Source organism: Sus scrofa, chromosome 4 (assembly GCF_054392235.1).
Source record: "Sus scrofa isolate SSC_HxYL_T2T_F1_AM1 chromosome 4, Sscrofa_HxYL_maternal_Yorkshire_Landrace_v2.0, whole genome shotgun sequence".
In the NCBI taxonomy this organism is placed as follows: Eukaryota; Metazoa; Chordata; class Mammalia; order Artiodactyla; family Suidae; genus Sus; species Sus scrofa.
Genome location: NC_139386.1, coordinates 42470555 through 42488738, shown reverse-complemented (window position 1 = coordinate 42488738; position 18184 = coordinate 42470555). Strand labels below are relative to the sequence as shown.

General features: G+C 42.3%; 1 non-coding gene across 1 annotated transcript; it reads left to right on the top strand.

Moving 5' to 3' along the window:
* The first annotated feature begins 16439 nt into the window (after positions 1–16439).
* LOC146403789 (U6 spliceosomal RNA) lies at positions 16440–16546 on the top strand. Its single transcript, XR_014845026.1, has one exon. It is a non-coding gene; the product is annotated as a U6 spliceosomal RNA (small nuclear RNA).
* The last annotated feature ends 1638 nt before the right edge of the window (positions 16547–18184 follow it).

The following is an 18184-nucleotide window of genomic DNA, read 5'->3' as shown; positions in this document are numbered from 1 at the left end:
GCTCTGGGCGGGGATGCTGAGACTCCTCGATCAGGGAATTTAATCAGCATCCCAATTGGCAACATCTCTGTTCGAGGCTGCCTGGCATGCCTGGCCCTGGGCATGGAGCCAGTGCCTCGGGTCATGGGAGGAGTCTTGAGCCAAACTTTGGGGCCCAAGTCCCCCAAATGACTCCAGATAATAATAATAACAGCCACTTCTACTACCATTTACTGAGTACCTCTGTGTTCCTATACTCAGCAGGTACTGTTAGGCATCTGCAGTACCTTGAACTTTACTACAATTCTGCAAGGTGAATATACTGCTATTCCCACTCTAGGGAGGAGCAAAAGGACCAAAAAACCAGTGAGCTTGCCCAAGGTCACACAGCTCATAAAAGTAGCAGCATCAGGATTCAAAGCTTGGCGTGCCCGGCTCTTGGCACTGCACCACCAGCAGAAGGGTTTCAATGACCTCTTTCTGGGGACGTGGGCATTTCCCAGATGCTGTGTTTGGCGATGACACTGGTCTTTCCAACCCATCCATCCACCTTTCCAGCCAGCTTCATCTCTGGGTTGGCTGGTGGCTCTGGAAGAGAGCCAGAGGTACCAGCATCTATTTGAGTGGCTGGACTCTGCTGTGAATAGGGTCCATTCTCCATTCTCCTGCAGCACTTATCTGCTCTGGGGCTAATCCAAATGACCAGCTGCGGAGACATGCCAGACCCCAAGCTGGCAACAGTGGAATCCACAGAGGAATGAACACTTAGAGCTCTTTTAATCTCAGGTGCCCTGACCCCAGCCTCCGATTTATTTTATGCATGAGGAAGTGGATACCCAGAGGGGTAGCTACCACTCCGTTAGTCATTGGCAGAGCTGGAAGCAGACCCTGGGTGTCATAATTTCCTGAATGGTGCCCTTCCATTTCCATCCTGTTTTCCTTCTGGGCTTGGGAGGGGACAGCTACAGATGTGTGGATTGGGTTGGGGAGGGACAGAGAGAAAAGGAAATTATCCAGAAGTATGTGCCTGAATCCATGCTAAAATACATGGCATTTGTGAATTATCCTCATGTCAGAATCATCCATGCTTTTTCCATGCTGAGTCTCCTACTCTGCCAACTGGTCTCAACCAAAACATTATGTGTGGTAAAAACAAATAAATCAAGGTATATAAGCATAGCATCTAGCCTCTCAGATCTACTTTTTCCCATTGATATGAGCCTAATTCTTCCCAGAGTTCCCTGGCAGTCTAACAGTTAAGGATTTGCTATTGTCACTGCTATGGCTTGGGTTCAATCCCTGGCTTGGGTTCCAACCCTGGCCCAGGAACTTTTGCAGGTCATGGGCACGGCCAAAAACAAAACAAAACAAAAACAAACCTTTTTTAAAAAGAACTTTAAAGAAAATAAGCTATGATTTAAAAAAAAAAAAAAACCTAGTTCTTCTCATTAATAAGAACCTAATTCTATGCCTAGGCAATATCTACTATGAACTGTTTTTCATTGGAGTATATGAGGCACACCAAAGAAAACAAACTCTAAAGATTGGGAGTGGGGATTCAGTCCACTACTGATTAGGTAAGTACAACAATGTTGTGTTTGAATAATAGAATCTGCTTGGTAAATTTCCTGTCCTACAAGAAGCCAGATGAGAAAACAACTATTTAGGACAAGTTTCAACTGAACAGCAGTTAAGTTGGAGTGACCATTTAGACAAAAGTCACAGTTACACCTCCCAAAAAGCACATTCAAGAGCCAACCCTTGGATTTCCCGTCGTGGCTCAGTAGTTAACAAACCTGATTAGGAACCATGAGGTTGTGGGTTCGATCCCTGGCCTTGCTCAGTGGGTTAAGGCTCTGACGTTGCCATGAGCTGTGGTGTAGGTTGCAGACAAGGCTCGGATTCCACGTTGCTGTGGCTCTGGTGTGGGCCGGTGGTGGCTACAGCTCTGATTCGACCCCTAGCCTGGGAACCTCCATATGCCGCAGAGCGGCCGTAGAAAAGGCAAAAAGACAAAAAAAAAAAAAAAAAAAAAAAAAAGCCAACCCTTATCCAGCAGAATCCCGAGCTGGAGAAAAAAGGTAGAATCAGGGCATCTGAGCAAGTGGCAAGTTGGGAAGAGGAAACATTGGCAGAATATTGTAGTTTCTTGTTCTACGAATTGTTCTGTCTATATTCCTTCTGCTTGTGTTTGAAGGCTTCCTTGGGTTTTAGCTAACATGGAAAAGAGTGAGGTTAGGAGGCAGAACTCCAAACAAAGGTAACTAACAGCTACTGACAATACACATAACATCCCAATTAATCCTCATCACTACTGCATCTACCTATGTTTCATGGATGAAGATGCTGATAGATGAGGTGAAATAACTCGTTCAAGGTCACAGAACTAGTAGGTAGCAGAGCAGCCCTCTCCGGGGCCACAGTCTTAACCACTGTTTTTTAGAATAAGGATCACTCTTCAGCCCTGTTCCCAGGCTAGCCCCACCTTAGCCCACCCCCTTCCTAACTCCCTTCAAAAGAGAAGGAGTTTTTAATTTGACTGGCCAAAGTCCATGATCTTCATTGGGCCATATTTTACTCATAGAGAAGGTCTCTCTACTTAAAATCATGAACCATGCTCTTCTCTCTCCTTTCTGAGTCCTAGGCCCTGGGTGAGAAGGTGAACTTAGGGTTCCTTTGGGGGCCTGACTACCTCTCTGTCTCTGTCACTGTCACCCTTTATCTCAGAGACCTGAGCGACCAAGCTCTGAGATTTCAAAAAGGAATGAGAACTTAGTAAATCGACTCTACTCCAATACAAAATAAAAATTAAGTTGGAAAAAAAAAAGGCGGGGAGGAAAGAGGGTGGAAAAGGAGGGGGAGAACTTTTGACCAGAGCCGGGGCTGGGGCATCAGGGACTTATACAAACATTAATGTCACATGATTTCGAATCTCATCCCTTGAAAAGTCTAGGGAAAGTGAGATGATAGGAAAGTGAAATTAGGTGAGGATCTGTACATCCCGGGGTCTGTAATACTGTTTTTGTTTTGTTTTGTTTTTTTTGTCTTTTTAGGGCTGCACCTGTGGCATATGGAAGCTCCCAGGCTAGGGGTCGAATCAGAGCTGCAGCTACCAACCTATGCCACAGCGACATAGGATCCTTAACCCACTGAGCGAGGCCAGGAATTGAACCCATGTCCTCGTGGTTACTAATCGGGTTCATTACTGCTGAGCCACAATGGGAACTCCTGTTTTGTTGTTTTTTAATTTTATAATTATAGTTGGTTTTCAGTGTTGTACAGCATAGTGACTCATATACATAAGTGTATATAATATACATTCTTATATGTATATGTGTGTGCGTGTATACACACACACACACGTATACACACACATTCTTTTTTCATACTATCGTCCATCATGTTCTACTCCAAGAGATTGAATTTAGTTCCCTGTGCTGTACAGTAGGACCTCCTTGCTTAATGTAATACTATTCTAAAAGCCATAGAGTCACTAGATCTTTAATATACTATCTATACTGTCCATACCGGAGACTTGCTGCAACCACGGTCATGCTTACTCATGCTACCAAGTCAGTGCTACTCAATGGCAAAGGTGACACCATCCACCTTCACCACCAACAAAGGGAAGTTATAGACCAGGCATTGAATAGGTGATAAAATAAATGGGTTTTGTTTTTACAGCTTTTTAAATGCTTTGCATTTTAATGTCTTCAGGCAAAGCACGTTCTCTAATTCCCCACAGTCCTCATTACTCCCTAGTGCCGTCTACCCCAGCCAGTTTCTCTCATTAAGATGATCTACCTGGCCCCCAAATGTACTTGACTTTTTGACTCTCACAAGGGCTGAAAGAAAAGACAGGGGATTTAGCATTAGAAAAGCAAGTTCAGACTTCAGCCTTTCCTCTTCCTAGCCACATGATCCTGAGGATGTCACCAAATGCCAGAGGCCTTGGTTTCTGCTGCCCTGAGGACGAGAGAGCTACTGAGTGTGGTGCACTTTGTTAACCACACAGCACCAAGTCAATGCAAGTGATTATGATGATGACGCAGGAACCAAGGACTGGAACTTGGCCATGTGCCTTTGGTTTTGCTGCCCCTTAAGGCGCAAGTTAAATTAATCCAGCAGAATTCAGGACACATGAGGCAGAGGGAGGCAGGGCGGGAAATGTACTCCTATTGATGTTACTAGGAAAAAATAATTAGCAAGGAGAGTGGTGTGGTTAAGTCCTTTGTAAACAAACAAGGATCTGGGGTCAAATCCAGCACACAGAATAGGTCTACACCAGCCACAAAAGCACTGGGAGGAGCTGGGTGGGAGGCAATGTGCAAAGTGTCTGAGACAAAAAGAACTTCCCAACCCCTCTGGGAAGGCTAAAGAAGGAAAGAATTACTATATGGAAAATCATTGCTTTACAGAAGGGGAAAAAAGACTTCAATTGCAAAATCAAGAGAGGCTTGATTAAGAGAAAATAAAGCCTGTAGAAGAGACAGCTAAGAATAATCTCCTAACATCCAGAGGCCTATGGGATCCAGATGGACACTCTCTCCAGCTGCATCCTCCTTCAGGCTGGCCCCAGCTTCTCATCAGACTCCTGCTGAGCAGGTTTAATTTTCCATTGCAAAATTCTTACCTGTCACCCTTCCTCTGCTCCATTAGCCCAGCCTGCTGTGGGCCTTTGCCACTCCTTCTAAAACCCTGCAGGGTAAGTGCAACTATATCTCAGAAGGCCAAGAGGAATGTCCTGAAGGAAATGGACGTTGTCTGTCCAGGTTCCTTCATTCATTACAATAACTACTGAGCTTGTACCTTTTATCAGATCCTGTTCTAAGGCCTAAGGGTAAAGTACTTTCATGCATGGAACTTATATTCTAGGTTAGAAATAATAAATAACAAATAAAGTATCGCCATACTCACTCATTCATTCATTCACTCATTTATTATCTGGGCTTTAGCTTCTGTCTTCTCATCTGTAAAAAAAGAATGATAATACTAGAGGTGATGGAGTTCCCATTGTGGCTTAGCAGTTAACGAACCTGACTAGTATCCATGAGGATGTGGGTTCCATCCCTGGCCTTGTTCAGTGGGTTAAGGATCTGGCATTGCTGTGAGCTGTTGCATAGGTTGCAGACACAGCTCGGATCCTGCATTGCTGTGACTGCGGTATAGGCTGGTAGCTACAGCTCCAATTGGACCCCTAGCCTGGGAACCTCCATATGCTGCAGTTGCAGGTCTGAAAAAAAAAAAGAGAGAGAGAGAGAGACGAAAAAAATATTAGAGACGATGAATAAAGTAGGTGTCAAGTACATATCCATTCAGAAGTCTAACAGCAGCATGGTTGATGAAAACTTGAAGAAGGGGAATTCTTGTGCCTTGCTGGTGGGAGTGTAAATTGAGAGACAGCTTTGGAGGTCAACCATCAACATCCAAGATGTGCATTTCCTGGTGACCCAGCAATTCTACTTCTTAATGTGCATCCTCTACATTACACAGTAGGCAGATACAAGGATGCTCACTAAAGCACTGCTTGTAATAGCAACAATCAGAAACCACCTAATGACCGTCAATGAATATATACATGGTGCTATATTTTTGCAATGAAATATTACACAGCAGAGAAAAATGAATGAAGTAGACCAAGTTGTATCAACTTGGATGAATGTTGAGACCATAATGGTGACTTGAAAAAGAAAAGTATAGGATATCTATAAGGGTAATCATTTACATAATTTTTAAAACCCCACACTAATATTTTATAGTTAAATACATTTAGTAAATATATAAAATACATACCAACTTCAAAATAGAGATTACCACCTGGGAACAGGGAAATCACAATCAAATGGAGGAATACCAGGCTTCTCAAAAACCACCAAGAAATAAGTAAGTAGTCATATAATAAAATCAAAGGGCTTAGTGAAAAGACCATCAAACTGGAATTTTATGGTCAATGAAACTGCTTTTCAACAATGTGAGCAAAACAAATTTTTATGGAATATTTGTTATTACTAAGCAATATCCTAATCCCCAGAGACACAGAATTATGTAGGACCAAGTTCCTGTCCTCAAGGAACATAAGGTCTGGTGTTCCCTTCCCCAGAAATTACCAGATCCATGAGATCATCCAAGAGCTGCATTAAAAGCTTTGGCCCAATGTATATTTGGTTTCCCAACCAACAGGATTTTCCCCTTAGGTTCCTTCGTTCAGCAACAGAAAAACCAATGACACTATTTAACCCAAGGAGTCAAACCAGCCTAAGGCTAAAGCCTTGATTTAGCCAATTATAGTGACCCAAGAACTCCTCTATGATAAATCTAGAAAGCCAAAAGCATGAACATGGGCTGAGGACATGGGCTGTTAACACCATTGATACGTGGTTATAAGTAATCCGATATTTTGAGCTCAGTCTGTATTTCAGTGGATTTGAAACTTTTAAAACATGTTGAGATTTGTCAGTTCTCAAACTCCAACATATATGATTTATTTACCACTGTTCAGGCAGTGTCTAGCACGGTGCCAGGCTTATAGTTGACATTTAATAATTATACTGGATGATTGAATAAAGAATGATATTACTTCCAGATAGAGTGATTGAGACTTTATAATAGCGATTTTTTTTTTTTTTTTTTTTGGCCATGCCCATTGCATGTGCAAGTTCCCAGGCCATGAATCGAACCTGTGCCACAGAAGCGGCTCAATCCACCGCAGTGATAATACCAGATCCTTAACCCACTGAGCCACGTGGGAAATCCTATAATAGTGATATTTAAGATGAGCCTTTAAATGTAATAATACTCATACATTAATGAAAATAATATCAACAAACATTTATTGAGATCTTTCCATATTCTTTCTAGGCACTGTGAATGTAGATTATCTCTATCCTGTGAGCTAGGTACAATCATAATTAATATCTTACATTTGATGAAACTGAAACATGGAAAGTTTAATTAATTCACCCACGGTTGGTTCCACAGCAACAAAGTGGTAAAGTTAAGACTGGAACCACAACTTCTGATTCCAGAGAACATGAACTTGATTGAGTAGGCCAGTAGGAGCCATCAATTCAACAATTCAATTCAACAAACAAATGTGAAAGATCTATTATACACCAGCCTCTAGGAATACAGGGTACATAACAGACAGTGTCTACACAAGATGGTTGAGAAGAAAAACTGGGGAGTTAATAGTAATAGCCACCCTTTATTGAGCTGGGTATTTTGCTATGTGATTTACATGTATCATCTCACTTAATTTTCCCAACAACCATATATGGTCATTATTGACAGTGTCCCCATTCTACAAATTAGGAAACTGAGGCATGGAGATATTAAGCAAATTGCCCAGTGATGGAGCTGTAATTTGCGGCCCAGCAACTTGACTTCAGCAACAGAGTCTTCATATCCAAATCCGTTACTGCAAAATGACATGACAATGTCACAGAGCATGTGTGCAAAAGAGTGGGGCAACAAACGGGGGTGATAAACTATGCTTGAGGGGGTCCGAGAGCACCTCACAAAGAAACATCAGTGTGGGTTTTGAATTCCAGAGAGCAATGAGCAGGCTGGGGTAGGCATGTGTTCAGTGCGTGTGCACACATCACCACATGGACAGGGGCTGGCAAAGAGGAAGCATTCCCAGATTTTAAAAAAATAACAGGAGTTCCCATTGTGGCTCAGTGGGTTAGTAAGCCAATATAGTCTCCATGGGGATGTGAGTTCGATCCGTGAGTTAAACATCCAGCATTTCCACAAGCTGCAGCATGGATCACAGATGTGGCTCGGATAAGCATTGCTGTGGCTGTGGCATAGGCCTGTAGCTGCAGCTCCGGTTCAGCCCCTAGCCTGGGAACTTCCATATGCTGCAGGTGTAGCCCTAAAAAAGAAAAAGAAATTAGCAAAGACTCAGAAGCATGGGCATTTGGAGACTCACAAGTAATTTCTGGTGGCTAGAGAACATGTGGGGCAATGAGAGGCAAGGCCAAAAAGGTAGTCAGGGGTCCTTTGCAAATTCCAAGCTGTGGTGGGATAAGCCCAACTCTCCATTTAGTCCTATCCAAGAATTCAAAGTTCCAGCAGGGGCTCGGGTGATGGTAACAATTTCTAGAAGTACAGGGAAGAATTTCTAGAAGTACAGGAGCAAACAAGGAGCGGCCGGCTCTGCCAGCCTTGAGAGACAAATGGGTGTGGGATGGTGTCACACCAGTGCATATTTACCCTTTCCCATCCAAGGGGCGAGAGGGATGATTATGAGAAAGCAGCTCCATTAAATGGAACTGAGTGGTTCCCCAGACCAACTGGCTGCGCTCCTGGAGGAAAGGGGAGGCCTGGAATCCACCAGGACCAGCCAGACCACCCAGGAGGCACAGGCCACACACAGCACCACCAGCTGGCACAGGGAAAGGTTTCCTGCCCAAACACCCACCCATTCACCACTTCCACTTTCTCCTTCCCACCCTCTCTTCATGCCCTTCTTCTTTATCCTTGGTCTCCATTAATTTTCTGGGCATCCAATACACAGCAAACATGGTTGGTGCTTGGCCAGGAATTCTCATCTATACACAAAACATCATGGTTGGATAAGGAACAGATGTTTCTGCCCATTAAAATTTACATGAAAACTATAAACATTCCTCTGATGCGAATGTTTATAAATAAGTGAAATAAGTAGAAGCCTCCAAGAAACTGTGATGTCATCCCTCCTGGGAAATTCAGCAGGAATGATGCATGACCCAATGGCAACTGGGATTGTCATTTTTCTCTCAATGCTAAAGCATAATCAGAAGTAGAAAAAAAAAAAGCAAGATCCCTGCAGACAACACATAGACCCAATAGTCTTATCTGTTTCCCACACTAGGGATTTCACACCTAGAGGGTTAAGAAATTGTATGGCGTAGATACCATCATCATAATTAATACGCCAATGAATTGTATCAGGCATCTGTCCATTTGCATGCTCAGATTATAGAATTTACTATGTGGTTTGGTTTCAGGTTTTGTATCCTGTTTTTGGTACCTTCAAATTGCCATGAGAAAAATAATATATTTAGTCTTTTACTCAATACACTTTGATGAAGGGTCTCTTAGGTGTTGGGCCTGAGGCCCTATGATACACAGATGAGAGCAACACAACCCTCACCCTCGATAAAGCCACAATCATTGAACTCATATTTAGTACTCAAGTGTCTGTTCACTAAGAAGACCAAGCCCCATCAGCATGGATGGGCAGGATCATAGTGAGACTTCAAATAGGAAAAGGGCGACCCCAAACTTGAGAAACTGGGCATAGGCTCCCCCATTCCTACTGCACTGAGACAGCCTCTGCCCTCCAAGAGCACATACATACTAAGCAAAGGGCAGTGAGAAGAGATAATAGCAAAAGTATCCTCATCTAGGAATTGGTATTTGGTGTTTGAAGCTCTAATTCCATCAGTTCCATTATACCACATTCTCCAGCTATGTTTGCTAGTCCCCTCTAGGTTGCAAAATGAGACCTAGCCTCCTGGGAACTTATTGCAACAGAGGCAGAAACCATCTTGACAGCTGCCTTGGTGAGCTGCATGGAGAACCCAAACTTTGTGTAGGTTACTACTTTAGCTCTATGTTCTCACTGAAACTTCTTATTGCAAAATCTGGGCATTACCTTGAGTCATGTTAATTTTTTTAATGGTGGTAGATATTATAAAAATTACAGGTATCTTGAGGCCCTGAGGGATTTCTTTGAGGGAATCACAGTCAGGAAATGGAAAAGCTATCAGAAGCCAGGGCTCGCACACTGTCTCCCTCCAAGGTTGCTTCTTGCTGCACATCTGTTTCTTTCCTTTCTCTCCATATACTAGGTTTGTCTTCTTCTTAACCCATAGCTCCATGTCCCTTTGCTCCAGCCAGAGAGAGAGATAGACTATCTCTCAGTGCCAGTGCCAAAGCCCCAAGAGAGAGCATCTGATTGGCTCAGGTAGGATGACATGTTCACTCTCGATCCAATCAATGGAGACCTGGAAGGCAGGGCTAAGTACCACAAACCTGGCTGCCACTGAGGAGCCTTCAGAGTGTGAAAGGGCATTCTCAGATGCAAGATGTTACTGTGAACTGAGTAGTATCACAAAGGTGTTACTAGTCTTTTGAGTATTTTGTCATCTCTCCACAGAGAGCTTCTCTTGCTCCCTGTCCTGGGCACTGCTTTATGATGACCCAGGAATTGATAATCTCTACTACATTCGCTAAGTTTCTCCTCTCTCTTATTTTATATCTTGTGGCTTCTTATTTATAACTACTAATGTGTCATGCTTTCTGTTTACCTCCTACCTCCATTCCTCTTGGCCTCTGTGCCACTTTATTTCCAACATCTGTCTGAGTGAATGGAATTCACTCTCCCCTAAAGAAGATTGGATTGGATTGGCCATCCAACTTCAACTGACCTGTAGGTCTCTCTAGGCCAGTTATCAGTTCATCAGCCTATCAATCCCTATTCCCATCAAAGGTGGACAAGGTAGTGGGGAGACAAGACTACAGAATAGGAACCAAGAATTAAGAACAGTCTGCTCTTGCTTTTCCTGGAAAAGAACTATAAGCTTGAAAGTTTCCCTCAAAAGTAATATGAGCTTTTTAGATCATAAAAGACCCATCCTGTCTCCAAATCCTCTTTAGACATAAAATGAGCTCCTCAAGAATCTCTACAAGCATTAAAACTTTCAAACAATAACTTTTTTTTTTCTTTTTTTTTTTCTAGGGCCGCACCCATGGCATATGGAGGTTCCCAGGCTAGGGGTCTAATTAGAGCTGTAGCCGCCGGCCTACACCACAGCCACAGCAACTCGGGATCCGAGCTGCGTCTGCGACCTACACCACAGCTCACGGCAACACCAGATCCTTAACCCACTGAGCAAGACCCAGGGATCGAACCTGGTTCCTAGTCGGATTCATTAACCACTGAGCCACAACGGGAACTCCCACAATAACTATTTTAGAATTTCACACACATTTAATAAAATTACTACTGTGCTATTCAGTGTACTATTGTACCCTCAATTGGTATTTGAATAAATGTTATTCTTTTCAAATACAGTTGATCCTTTAACAACACAGGTTTGAACTGTGCAAGTCTACTTACACACAGATTTTTTTTTTCAATAGTAAACACTACAGTACTTCGAGATCCAAAACTCGTAATTGGAGTTCCCATTGTGGCACAGTGGAAACGAATCTGACTAGGAACCATGGGGTTGCAGGTTCAATCCCTGGCCTTGCTCAGTGGGTTAAGGATCTGGCATTGCCATGAGCTGTCGTGTAGGTCCCAGATGCGGCTCGAACCCTGAATTGCTGTGGCTGTGGTGTAGGCTGGCAGCTGTAGCTCCGATTTGACCCCTAGCCTGGGAACCTCCATATGCCATGGGCGCAGCACCAAAAAAAAATAGAAAAAAGAACTGGCAATTGGTTAAATTTGTGGATTTGGAGGAACCAAGGATACAGATGGCCAGCTATAAGTTATATGCCTATTTTTGACTCTGCAGAAAGTGGGTGCTCCTTACCCTCATGTTGTTCAAGGGCCAAGAATCTGAAGAATTACTTCAGAAAATCTTAAAGCAATTGACACATTAAAGAAAAACTCTTCACATATTGCAAAATCATTAAAACTGCTACATAACTCCCTTGTGACTAAGACCTTGCAAGTTGGTGGTAAAATTGCGATTCTTCTTATAAAATCCTCTGTAGATTGCTTATTTAAATAAGTAGAGACAGGCAGTATACTCTCTCTCCAGCTCTTCACTGAGAAATATAAGCTAATTAATACTAAACATTACAATGCCTTGATTCTCGCCATCAATTAAGGAGAAATATTACACACAAACACAAAGTAAGAGGAAAGAATATATCACTGAGAACAAAAGAATATATCACTGAGAACCAATGGGAGTTTTAGAAAAAGACACATCATCTTACACAAAAGATCCTAAATATTTTGATCTCCTAGATACAAGCCTGGCTTCATTCATTTATAACCTAAAGCATCCAGTCACTGATGAGCATGTCCCTGTACCAAAGAAGTAGGTACCCTGCCATCAGGAAGTTTTCTCCTCCATGTGTGTAGACAAACTCCCATTTGGTGCCAGCCCAGATGGGGCTTCCCACTAGGGAGAACACTATTAGGGTTAGATGAATTTTATCTGATTGATAGCCATAGACAGGCAATCTCTCCTACATGCCACTCAAGAATGATTCCTTGGGGGGCTTCATCTGCATCCCTGAAATGTAAATCCTATTTTATTTTATTTTTAGGGCCACCCCCAGGATATATGGAGGTTCTCAGGCTAGGGGTTGAATCAGAGGTATAGTTGCCAGCCTACAGCCATGGCAACGTGGGATCCAAGCTATGTCTGCGACCTACACCACAACTCACCGCAACGCCAGAACCCTTAACCCACTGTTTGAGGTCAGAGATCGAATCTGAGACTTTGTGGATGCTAGTCAGATTTGTTTCCACTGAGCCATGATGGGAACTCCTGTAAATCCTGTTCTAAATGAGAGTAGAGCAAAAGGAGTCTAGAACACTCAGGGTCGGAAGTCAGGAGAAAAAAACCTGTCAAAGAAGAACCATAGCCCCACTTCTCACAATGAACCCAAATCCAGTTTACAGCACCTCCTTCCCATCTTGTGGGATAAAACAGCTTCTGCCAAGTATGAGTTCAACATAAACCCAAGGGTAATTTCTCTCGAGATGCTGGATCTAAAAGTGAATAAATCCTTATCAGCAAAGTTCAAAAGTAGCACATGATAACGAGAAAAATCTGGACTAAAGGGCATAAGAGAATACATATGTGAATGTGAGAAACCCAGTGAGGTGAATTATCAAAAACTTAGAGAATTCCTAGGTAAATCTTTTTTTTTTTTTCCCACTGTACAGTAAGGGGGTCAGGTTATCCTTACATGTATACATTACAATTACATTTTTCCCCCACCCTTTCTTCTGTTGCAAAGGTAAATCTTTTAGAATGAAAAACCTGTGGAAGTATACTCATTCAATAGTGAACCCCTCCATAGCAATTACTGTGGTGTTACAAACAAGCCCAAACTTTAGTGGCTTAAAACAAGTATAATTTATTAGCTCATGATACCATGGGTCATTGGTTTGGGCAAGACCCAGATGGATTTCCACCCCCTACTGTCTCACCTAGGCTTACTCATTTCATAGCTATCAGTTAGCAATTCACCAGGGACCTCACTCTTGTGATTAAAAATTGGGGCCGCATCTCAGCTGGGCTTCGCGCTCTCTCCATATGATCTCTCACTGCTAAGGAGGCTGCCTTCTCCCCTAGCAGCAGCAGAATTCCAGGAAAGCAAGATTAAAGGCTGCAAGACCTGGAACTCCCACAGCTGAGAACCCCCACAGACAGAGGTCTCCCTTGCCATAGTCTACTGAAGAAAACAAGTCACAAGATCAGCCCATAGCTAAGATGGTGAAAAAAAAAGTCTTCACCAATTTATGGGACAAGAGGCAGAGTCACACTGCTAAGTGAAGAGGACATAGGGATGGGAGGAATTTGTAGCCATTTATCTCAGTCTGTACCAGCGAGGATAACTTTTTTTTTTATTTTTTATTTTTTTGTCTTTTTGCCTTTTTTAGGGCCACTCCCACAGCATATGGAGGTTCCCAGGCTAGCGGTTGAATTGGAGCTGTAGCCATCGGCCTACGCCAGAGCCACAGCAACATGGGATCTGAGCCGTGTCCGCAGCCTACACCACAGCTCTTGGCAACGCTGGATCCTTAACCCACTGAGCAAGGCCAGGGATCGAACCCACAACCTCCTGGTTCCTAGTTGGATTCGTTAACCACTGCACCATGACGGGAACTCTGAGGATACCTTTTAATGAGCTCTATTCTCCCTAGAACCTAGTGTAAAGTTTGGCATATATAGAAGATATTTCAGGTCTGTTGTTAAATGAATACACAACATCTTTGGAAATATAGCCAATAAGTTGCCAGCTAAGTGAAAGATGAATTTCAAAATTAAAATTGCCAGCACTTTTTAAAACTATGGTACTAACATCTTAATCAATCTATTCTTATGTCACTGTATTTCCACTTTTTTCTACATCTATTGGCAAGAAAGCTTGTTTTCTCCAAATAACTAAGCTTGGCTGAGGCTACTTTTGACATCTCCTTGAAAAATTGTGCTAGTTCTCCCTACCAACTCCTGGTATCATCAAATAGCATGGAATATTCTAGATAAATAACTGTATAAACTGCTTCTATATATAACTCTGATGTTCTGCTCCACTAACATCTGGAAACACAACCACAATCCATTAGCAAAAAGAAGGCAGGTTTAATTGTAGCTCATCACAAACAAACCATTTCACACAGAGTCTATCTAGGAAAGGAACCCAGAAATATCTTCCTTTTAAAGTCTTCCTGGAGTTCCTGTCGTGGCTCAGTGGTTAACGAATCCAACTAGGAACCAGGAGGTTGTGGGTTCGATCCCTGGCCTTGCTCAGCGGATTAAGGATCCAGCATTGCCAAGAGCTGTGGCATAGGTCACAGAAGCAGCTCAGATCTGGTGTTGCTGTGGCTCTGGTGTAGGCCGGTGGCTACAGCTTTGATTAGACCCCTAGACTGGGAACCTCCATATGCCACAGGAGTGGCCCTAGAAAAGGCAAAAAGACAAAAATAAATAAATAAATAATAAAATAAAATAAATAAAGTTTTCTTGACCAGGGAGGTGAAAGACTTATATGCTGAGAACTATAAAACATTAATCAGGAGTTTCCACTGTGGCGCAGTGGTTAACGAATCCGACTAGGAACCATGAGGTTGCGGGTTTGATCCCTGCCCTTGTTCAGTGGGTTAATGATCCGGCGTTGCCGTGAGCTGTGGTGTAGGTCACAGACGCGGCTCGGATCCCATGTTGCTGTGGCTCTGGCGTAGGCCGGTGGCTATAGCTCTGACTAGACCCCTAGCCTGGGAACCTCCATATGCTGCGGGAGCGGCTCAAGAAATGGCAAAAAAAAGACAAATAAATAAATAAATAAATTCTCTCCTTACTAAAAAAAAAAAAAACAAAAAAAAACATTAATCAAGGAAATTAAAAGAGGATTCAAAGAAATGGAAAGATATTCCATGCTCCTGGGTGGGAAAAATTAGTGTTATAAAAATGGCCACACTACCCAAAGCAATCTACAGATTCAATACAATCCCTATCAAAACACCCATGACAATTTTCACAGAACAATCCAAAAATTTATATGGAACCACAAAAGACCCAGAATTGCCAAAGCAATCCTGAGGAATAAAAACCAAGCAGAAGGCGTAACTCTCCCAGACTTCAGACAATATGACAAAGCCACAATAATCATAACAGTGTGGGACTGGCACCAAAACAGACATACAGACCAATGGAACGGAATAGAGAACCCAGAAATAAGCCCAGACACCTACAGTCAATTAATCTTTGACAAAGGAGGCAAGAATATAAAATGGGAAAAAGTCTTTTCAGCAAGTGGTGCTGGGAAAACTGGACAGCTACATGTAAATCAATGAAACTGGAACACACCCTTACACCATGCACAAAAATAAACTCATAATAGCTTAAAGACTTGAATCTAAGACAAGATACCATCAAACTCCTAGAAGAGAATAAGCAAAACATTTTCTGACATCAGCCTTACAAATGTTTTCTCAAGTCAGTCTCCCAAAGCAATAGAAATAAAAGGAAAAATAAACCAATGAGACCTCATCAAACTGACAAGCCTTTGCACAGCAAAGGGAACCATTAAAAAAACCAAAAAGAGGAGTTCCCGTCATGGCGCAGTGGTTAACAAATCCGACTAGGAACCATGAGCTTGCGGGTTAGATCCCTGGCCTTGCTCAGTGGGTTAAGGATACAGCGTTGCCAAGAGCTGTGGTGTAGGTTGCAGATGCGGCCCAGATCCCGAGTTGCTGTGGCTCTGGCGTAGGCCGGCAGCTACAGCTCCAATTAGACCCCTAGCCTGGGAACCTCCATATGCCGCGGGAGCGGCCCAAGAAATGGCAAAAAAAAAAAAAGACAGCTTACAGAATGGGAGAAGATAGTTTCAAATGATGCAGCTGACATGGGCTTAATCTCTAAAATATACAGACAACTCATACAACTCAACAGAAAAAAAACCCAACAACCCAATTGAAAAATGGGCAAAAGGCCTGAATAGACATTTCTCCAAGGAAGATATACAGATGGTCAACAAGCACATGAAAAAATGCTCAACATCCCTGATTATTAGAGAAATGCAAATCAAAACTACCACAAGATACCACCTCACACCAGTCAGAATGGCCGTCATTAATAAGTCCACAAATAACAAATGCTGGAGAGGGTGTGGAGAAAAGGGAACCCCCCCGGCACTGTTGGTGGGAATGTAAATTGGTACAAGAACTAGGGAAAACAGTATGGAGGCACCTGAGAAAACTAAATATAGAACTACAATATGTGCTCGCTTCGGCAGCACATATACTAAAATTGGAACGATACAGAGAAGATTAGCATGGCCCCTGAGCAAGGATGACACGCAAATTCGTGAAGCGTTCCACATTTTTGTGGGAGGGATCGGGAGCTTGGGCTTATCAGACACAACTTAGAATAGATTTACAAGGAGATCCTGCTGAATAGCATTGAGAACTATGTCTAGATACTCATGTTGCAACAGAAGAAAGGGTGGGGGAAAAAATGTAATTGTAATGTATACATGTAAGGATAACCTGACCCCCTTGCTGTACAGTGGGAAAATAAAAAAAAAAAAAAAAGAACTACAATATGATCCAACAATCCCACTCTTGGGCATATATCCACACAAAACTTTCCTTGAAAAAGACACATGCACCCACATGTTCACTGCAGTACTATTCACAATAGCCAAGACATGGAAACAACCTAAATGTCCATGCACAGATGAATGGATTAAGAAGATGTGGTATATATACACACAACAGAATACTACTCAGCCATAAAAGAGAACAAAATAATGCCATTTCCAGCACCCTGGGTGGAACTAGAGGCTCTCATACTAAGTGAAGTTAAGTCAGAACTCTTGTTTCTCTAAAAACAAATACCATATGATATCACTTATATCTGGAATCTAATATACAGTACAAACGAACCTTTCTACAGAAAAGAAAATCATGGACTTGGGGAACAGACTTGTGGTTGCCAAGGGAGAGGGGGAGGGAGCGGGATGGACTGGGACTTTGGGGTTAATAGATGCAAACTATTGCCTTTGGAATGGATAAGCAATAAGATCCTGCTGTATAGCATTGGGGACTATATCTAGTCACTTATGATGGAGCATGATAATGTGAGAAAAAAGAATGTATATATGGATGTGTGACTGGGTCACCTTGCTGTACAGCAGAAAATTGACAGAAAATTGACATTATAGTAAACTAGCTATAATGGAAAAAAATTAAAATCATTAAAAGAAAGAAAAAAATAAAGTCTTCCTTTTTTCTTTTCTATCTACATACCCTTTTCCTCTCATGAAAACTGATATATATTTACAGCTGAGTAGTTCTGTCAAACTGCTTCTCCGCTCTAGCATTTGGGGGATCCAATAGCATTCTCTCACTTCATTCTATCCTTTTTACTCCAAGCTGAAAGGCTTTTGCTGGTAAAAAAAAAAAAAATCATGAAGAATATTGTGTTTCCAGTGTATATCACAAGGATTCATTCCATTAGGCAAGAGGCTTGTCCACAGATCTCTGCTAGATAACCCCATTTGTGGTTTTGCCTATATTGAAATGGGTAAGCAACAATGACTTTAAGCATTGTCTGTCCTCTCTGGTTTGATTGAGAGGATCTGTGAGTCACATCCTTCAAAAGGCTTTTTGTGTGACTAAATACTCTCAGCTTTTGATCTCTCTAAAGTGTTAGCAAAAGATTGTACAGGCACACCCTCAGTTTCTTCTTTAGAGCATACTTTCCTAACAATAAATCTCTCAATTTCTGCATCTTTTACAATCTGGATAGGTTGAGCGTTTTCCAAAACATCAGTTCTTGGGTGTTTTTGGTTTAATCATGCTCTCTCGTCTCTTGCATTTTACTATAAGCAGCAAGCACACTGCACCTTCAACACTTTGCATGAAAATCTCCTCAGCTAAATATCCAAGTTCATCATTTACGGGCTCTGCTTTTCACATAAATGCAAGTTACAACTCATCTATCCTTCTTGACATTATATA